Source organism: Amborella trichopoda, chromosome 8 (assembly GCF_054954075.1).
Source record: "Amborella trichopoda isolate Santa Cruz 75 chromosome 8, AtrichopodaSantaCruz75HAP2 v2.0, whole genome shotgun sequence".
NCBI lineage: Eukaryota > Viridiplantae > Streptophyta > Magnoliopsida > Amborellales > Amborellaceae > Amborella > Amborella trichopoda.
Window position 1 is genome coordinate 36,780,965 of NC_142343.1, and position 6,852 is coordinate 36,787,816.

Sequence of the window (6,852 nt, forward strand, 5' to 3'; positions counted from 1 at the left end):
TTTTTTTTTTTTGTAGCCCATGATAGAATTTTTTGTAATCCATGATCGAATTTTTTGTAATCCATGATCGAAATGTTTGTTTTTTTTTCTTGTAATCCATGATCAAATTTTATTTTTTATTTTTTATTTTTGTAACCCATGATAGAATTTTTTGTAATCCATGATCGAATGTTTTGTAATCCATGATCGAAATGTTTGTTTTTTTTTGTAATCCATGATCGAATTTTTTGTTTTTTGTTTTTTATGTAACCCATGATAGAGTTTTTTGTAATCCATGATTGAATTTTTTGTTATCCATGATGTAATTGTTTTTTTCTTTTTTCATAATCCACGATTGAATTTTTTGTTTTTTTGTTTTTGTAATCCATGATCAAATTTTATGTAATCCATGATCGAATTTTTTGTAATCCATGATAGAATTTTCTGTAATCCATGATCGACTTTTTTGTAATCCATGATCGAAATGTTTGTTTTTTTTACTTGTAATCCATGATCGAATTTTTTGTTTTTTTTTTTTTTGTAACCCATGATTGAATTTTTTGTAATCCATGATCGAATTGTTTTTTTCTGTTCTTGTAATCCACGATCGAATTTTTTGTTTTTTTATGTTTTTTTATTTTTTTGTAATCCATGATCGAATTTTATGTAATCCACGATCGAATTTTATGTAATCCATGATCGAATTTTTAGAAAATTTGTGATTTTTTTTTTTTAATCCATGATTGAACTTTTTGAAAATTTGTTAATTTTTTTTTTAATCCATGATCGAATTTTTTGAAAATTTGCTGTACTTTTTTTTTTTAATTTCTTTTTATCCATGATTGAATTTTTTGAAAAATGATGATTTTTTGAAAAGATGTGAAAATCGTGATAAAGTTTTGATTATCATGATGTATTAAACCCAATTTTTAATTTTTATTGTTTGAGTTTGCTGTAATTTTTTTTCTTTTTTTTTCATGATCGAATTTTTTGAAAAATGATGATTTTCCGAAAAGATGTGAAAATCGTGACAAGGTTTTAATTATCATGAGGTATTAAACCATATTTTAAATTTTTATTGTTAAAGTTTTTGTTGAAAAAATTGTATGTTGATGGATTATTTATGCAAAAAAATGCATGTTATTATATTTTTAATACAAAACTGTATTTTTTTTATCTGTTGTTCATGGATTTTTTAGTTGGAATGACTGATGTTAGCCTGCTCTTTGAAGAATTGTTTTTATTATTAATTTTTTAATGCAAAAAATGTATGTTCTTGATAATTGAGTTGTAGCCATGTTTGGAGCTTGCATTTTGTATTATTCTAAATGTTTGTAATTGATATGTACGAAAATATTATTGTCAAAAAAGGTATTTTGCAATAACAAATAACAACGAATATGACTACATGAACTACCGCAACATATTATCACTACATATGGTAATTATTTTTCTTTTTGAACTATCAGGTTAATTTAAACTTTTTACGTCTTAAAACAGTTGAATCATGTCAAGATCTACAGAAGACCTTGCATGACAACATGGGGTCAGACTTGATCCCAACAAGAAAGACAAAATTATTTGTAATTACTGTCAAAGAGTGATAAGTAGTGGGGTACGTAGGTTCAAGCAACACTTGGCAGGGGTTAAGGGAGAAGTTTCTGCATGCACTAGTGTCCCTAGTAATGTAAAAAAACAGATGGTGGCAATTCTTAATGCTAGCAAAGGTAAAAAAATTGCCAAACATAGAATGAATGAGGTGATAGCTAGTTTATATACACCATCAAGCAGGAATGATACAGAAGAGCAATATAATTATAACCTAGAAGAGCAATATAATAATGAGCTGGACATGGCCATAAGATTGAGTTTACATGAACAATATCAGAGGGAATGTGGGTTTAGAATGCCTGGTGGGTCTAGCTCAGACATGCATGGTGGGCCTAGCTCCGATATGCATGGTGGGCCTAGTTCAGATATGCATGGCAGGTCCAGCTCGAGCATGTATGGCGGGCCCAGCTCAAATATGTATGGAGGGGTTGGTGGCAATATGTATCAAGGAGAATCAGTTGTTGAAGAAATTGTTTCTAAGTTACCTAGGAGTGCCAGTATTGCAAGTCATGGTCGTAAAGACCCATTTCTCTCAAAGCCTAAGTCACAACAGATGACCCTAAAAGGCATGGTTAAAGGTACAAGAAACATGTTAGGGAGATATGTTGGTAAATGGTTCTACGATAAAGGGATTCCCTTTGATGCAGCCAATAGCCCATATTTTCCACCTATGATTAGTGCAATCCAGAGAGTCGGGCCCGGGGTAAAACCCCCGACGGCATATGAGCTCAGTGGGCCAATATTAGATGAAGAGGTAGAGGAAGTTAAAAAATGGATTGAAGAATATAAACAGAGTTGGCCAAGGACAGAAATTACTCTCATGAGTGATGGTTGGTTGAATAAAGTTAGTAAAAAAGAGTTTTTAAACTGCTTGGCCTATTCCCCAAAAGGTACAGCTTTTTTGTCTAGCAAAGATGTATCAGGGACGAAGAAGGATGCAAACTTCTACGTACGACTATATGATCAGATAGTGGAGGAGGTGGGAGATAAGCATGTAGTCCAATTTATTACGGACAATGCGCGTGCATGTGTTTCTGCGGACATGATCGATATTATGTTAGAGGAAATCGGTGAGATCAAAATTGTGAAGGAGACTCTAGATGAAGCAAGGTTGGTGTCGAGATTTATATACAACCACTCTAAAATATTATTTCTGTTTAGAGAACACTCTAAGAAAAAAGAGATAATCGGGCCTGGCATAACCCGCTTTGCGACCGATTACTTAGCTGTGGACTCCATTCGATCACTGAAGGTGCATTAAAGAGATTGTTTACTTGTGAAGAGTGGTTAAATGACCGCCTCTCGAAGTCCAGTACCGGTATAAAAGTGGATAACATAATCTCAAATAGGCTGTTCTGGTCTCGATGTTCCAGTGTTGTAGAGGCCACTGCCCCTTTGGTCACGGTGTTAAAAATGGTGGATGCTGATAAGAAAGCTACCATAGGTATCCTTTATGAAGGTATTGAGAGGGCGAAATCAGCTATTGGGGAGAAGTGTAATTTTGCTAGTAAAGTGATCGAGATTATAGAAAAGAGGTGGAACACCAAATTTGGACGTCCAATTCATTATGCTGGTAATATATTTATATCATTACAATGTTTTAGTTTAAATCATTTTTTTATGAAATTGTAAATGACATTTTTCTACCTATATATTTTTTAGGTTACTACTTCAACCCAAAATTTTTCTATTTGACACCTGAACAACCCCACAAGATTATGGAAGGGGTCAGATACATTATTGCAAGGTTGGAGAGAAGCCATCGAAACCAAGTAGCAGCAATACAAGAGGTATTATTTAATGTTTGGGTAAGAACTTCATTGAGTTGTTATATTTGTGAGGAATAATGCACTAAAACGTAATATATTTGTTTTAGCTTGCTATGTATAGGGATGCTATAGGATCCTTCGGAACTAGACTTGCCAGAAATTCTCGAACTATGATGGATCCAGGTTATCCCCTCGCTAATATTTTGTTTATTCATATATTTAATCTTATGAATTATTCTTACCCTTACAATGCTTTTTACATTTTAATCCAGCTGAATGGTGGGAGATATATGGTACTGATGCACCTCACCTAAAGAGGATAGCAATCAAGGTGCTCTCCCAAACATGTTCTGCTACTGGCTGTGAGCGCAACTGGAGTACGTTCCAATGATTGCACACTATTAGGAGGAATCGACTCGCTTCTGAGAAGCTTCATAAACTAGTCTACGTTCATGATAATTTAAACCTCAGATAGCGACAAATAAGAAGGAAGCTTTAAGACTATGGGCCGATAGACTTAGACACAATATTTGTCACAGACACAGCAGACCAATGGGTAGTAGAAGAGGAGAAGCCAGTGTTGCACAAGAGAGCGTTCCTTGAGGCTATCGGTGATGAAGATATTGAAGAAAGTGATGAGCAGCATGAAAGAGGAAGCAGCCAGCTAATGTATCCACAATATGTCGGTGATATTGCACCTAATGAGGGAGAGTGGGAAGGGGGTCTAAGAGAAAATGAGAGAGATGATGATTCTGAGGCCACCCTATCCCAGCCATATTATTCACATATCGAGTCCCAACAGCAACAGTGTAGGGATGAGCACGACAGTGCAGGTGAGCATGAAGGATGGACAAGCTTCGGGGATTTTGGATTGGAAACACAACAAAACACTAATACTCAGGAATTTGGGAATAGTCAGACGCCCGCTAATATCGATGATTCTTTTTTAGATCGAATCAATGAATTGTCAAACGAATTCAATCAATGGCACCAGCGTGACCAAGAAGAACAACAACGTCGTCTATCATTTTTTTTTTAGATCGTATGTTACTAATTTTATGCTTTATTGTAGTCCATGTATGTTGATATACTTATTCCATGATAATTCTATGTTTATTCTTTTGTGTGATGTAAATTAAATGTTGAATGGCGGTTCATGCAGGGAAAGAACATATCAATATTCGCATATTCATTCAAAAACATGAAAATTCTTAATGGAGTACCCTCATTTCTTATTGAATTCCTAAAAAGCAATATTTATAATGAATTTTAATAATTTTTTTGGATTTTTTTGAAGCTTTATTCTGACCGATTCACCCGATTCCCGATCCGGATCGCCGATTCGCCGATCCGGATCGGTTTTTTGAAAGCCCGATCTGGGTCACCGATCCGGTTTTTAAACCATTGGTTACGCCAAATGGTTTAAAAAACGGATCGATGACCCGGCTCGGGCACCCAAAAAACCAATCCGAATTGGAGAATCGGCGATCCGGATCGGGAATCGGGTGAATCGGTCAGAATAAAGCTTAAAAAAAATCCGAAAAAATTATTAAAATTCATTATAAATATTGTTTTTTAGGAATTCAATAAGAAATGAGGGTACTCCATTAAGAATTTTCATGTTTTTGAATGAAAATGCGAATATTGATATGTTCTTTCCCTGCATGAACCGCCATTCAGTATTTAATTTACATCACATAAAAGGATAAACATAGAATTATCATGGAATAAGTATATCAACATACATGAACTACAATAAAGCATAAAATTAGTAACATACGATCTAAAAATAAAATGATAGACGACGTTATTGTTCTTCTTGGTCACGCTGGTGCCATTGATTGAATTCGTTTAACAATTCATTGATTCGATCTAAAAACGAATCATCGATATTAGCGGGCGTCTGACTATTCCCAAATCCCTGAGTGTTAGTGTTTTGTTGTGTTTCCAATCCAAAATCCCCGAAGCTTGTCCATCCTTCATGCTCACCTGCACTGTCGTGCTCATCCCTACACTGTTGCTGTTGGGACTTGATATGTGAATAATATGGCTGGGATAGGGTGGCCTCAGAATCATCATCTCTCTTATTTTCTCTTTGAATAATATGGATTAAAAAAAAAAAAACAAATTTTCAAAAAAATCGATCATGGATTAAAAAAAAAAAATCACAAATTTTCAAAAAATTCTATCATGGATTACAAAAAAAAATTTGATCATGGATTAAAAAAAAAAAATCACAAATTTTCAAAAAATTCTATCATGGATTACAAAAAAAAATTCAATCATGGATTAAAAAAAAAAATCACAAATTTTCAAAAAATTCAATCATGGATTTTTGTTGGTAGTTAGACAAGGTTTTATTTGTGGGAGTGAATAGGATTTTACTCTTTTTTTTTTTCTTTCTTTTTGGTAGTTAGACAAGGTTTTATTTGTGGGAGTGAATGAATAATAAGCTCACACGGAAGCATATCGTCCATTTACTCCTGAGTAAAACTCTAGCTAAGAGTATTTCTAGAAGCCCAAGATGTTACCTCTTCAACCTGGTAAAATGCCCCATTGTAACCCAAGAGCTAGAGTACCTTAGCGATTAACCTCAAAGGACAAGAATGTGTTTGTGTACATTGAAAAAATAATGTTTCAAAATTGAACAGAGCTTGTCTAATTTTTGGATGGTCAAATTTAAGTCTTTATAAGAGTCAAAACTCAATTTCTCTTTTACTGAAAGTACTCATCATTAGTCTAAAGGGGATTCCAAAATTTCCGATTGAAAAAAATCTTGATTGAACTATTTTACACAAGGGAGAGAGTGTACATGTGCTTTCATGGGAGTAAGTTGTGCACACTCTACAATATATGTCCCTCTCATTTTATTTCATTCCTAAAATATTATGACTATTTACCTTAGAAATCTTTTTCCAATCCCCTATTTAGGGTTTAATTTTCAATTGCTATGCTCAATTCTCCACAGCGGCTTGGGAAATATGATAGGCTCCGCACTTTGCAAGTGCTTTGCTGAGGATGCATGGCCAAGGACAATATTCACCATGATGTGTAAATAAATATTTAAAAATAAATAAAAATAATAATGTCTCAATTCCCCTATAACTTTCTTCGTATATCTTGAAAATTTATATCAAGATATCATAGTTTAAAGGCATTAAAAAAAATAAATCAAAATAGGTATAAATTTGTTTTAAAGGAAATTTATCAAACTACCCACAACAGATAAACTACTCAATCTTTTACCCTTTATCCCATCTTAGTCAAAAGACATAGGTAAAATGTTCAATAATTTATAACTTATGGTTATTTTGACCAATTTTATTCTTTAATATTAAAATATTATGATTTTAAAAACCTAAAAATGAGTCAAATTACATTTGAAGCATAAAACCTTAAATGAAATTTGTCATATTTTGACCAATTTTATTCTTTAATATTAAAATATTATGATTTTAAAAACTTAAAAATGAGTCAAATTGCAGTTGAAGCA

At 33.2% G+C, this 6,852-nt stretch overlaps 1 long non-coding RNA gene across 1 annotated transcript; it reads left to right on the forward strand.

Annotated features, from left to right (window-relative positions):
• Positions 1-3,295: 3,295 nt before the first annotated feature.
• Positions 3,296-3,742, forward strand: LOC148781067 (uncharacterized). The gene is made up of 3 exons (XR_016061549.1): positions 3,296-3,380; positions 3,467-3,542; positions 3,632-3,742. It is a non-coding gene; the product is annotated as an uncharacterized LOC148781067 (long non-coding RNA).
• Positions 3,743-6,852: the final 3,110 nt, after the last annotated feature.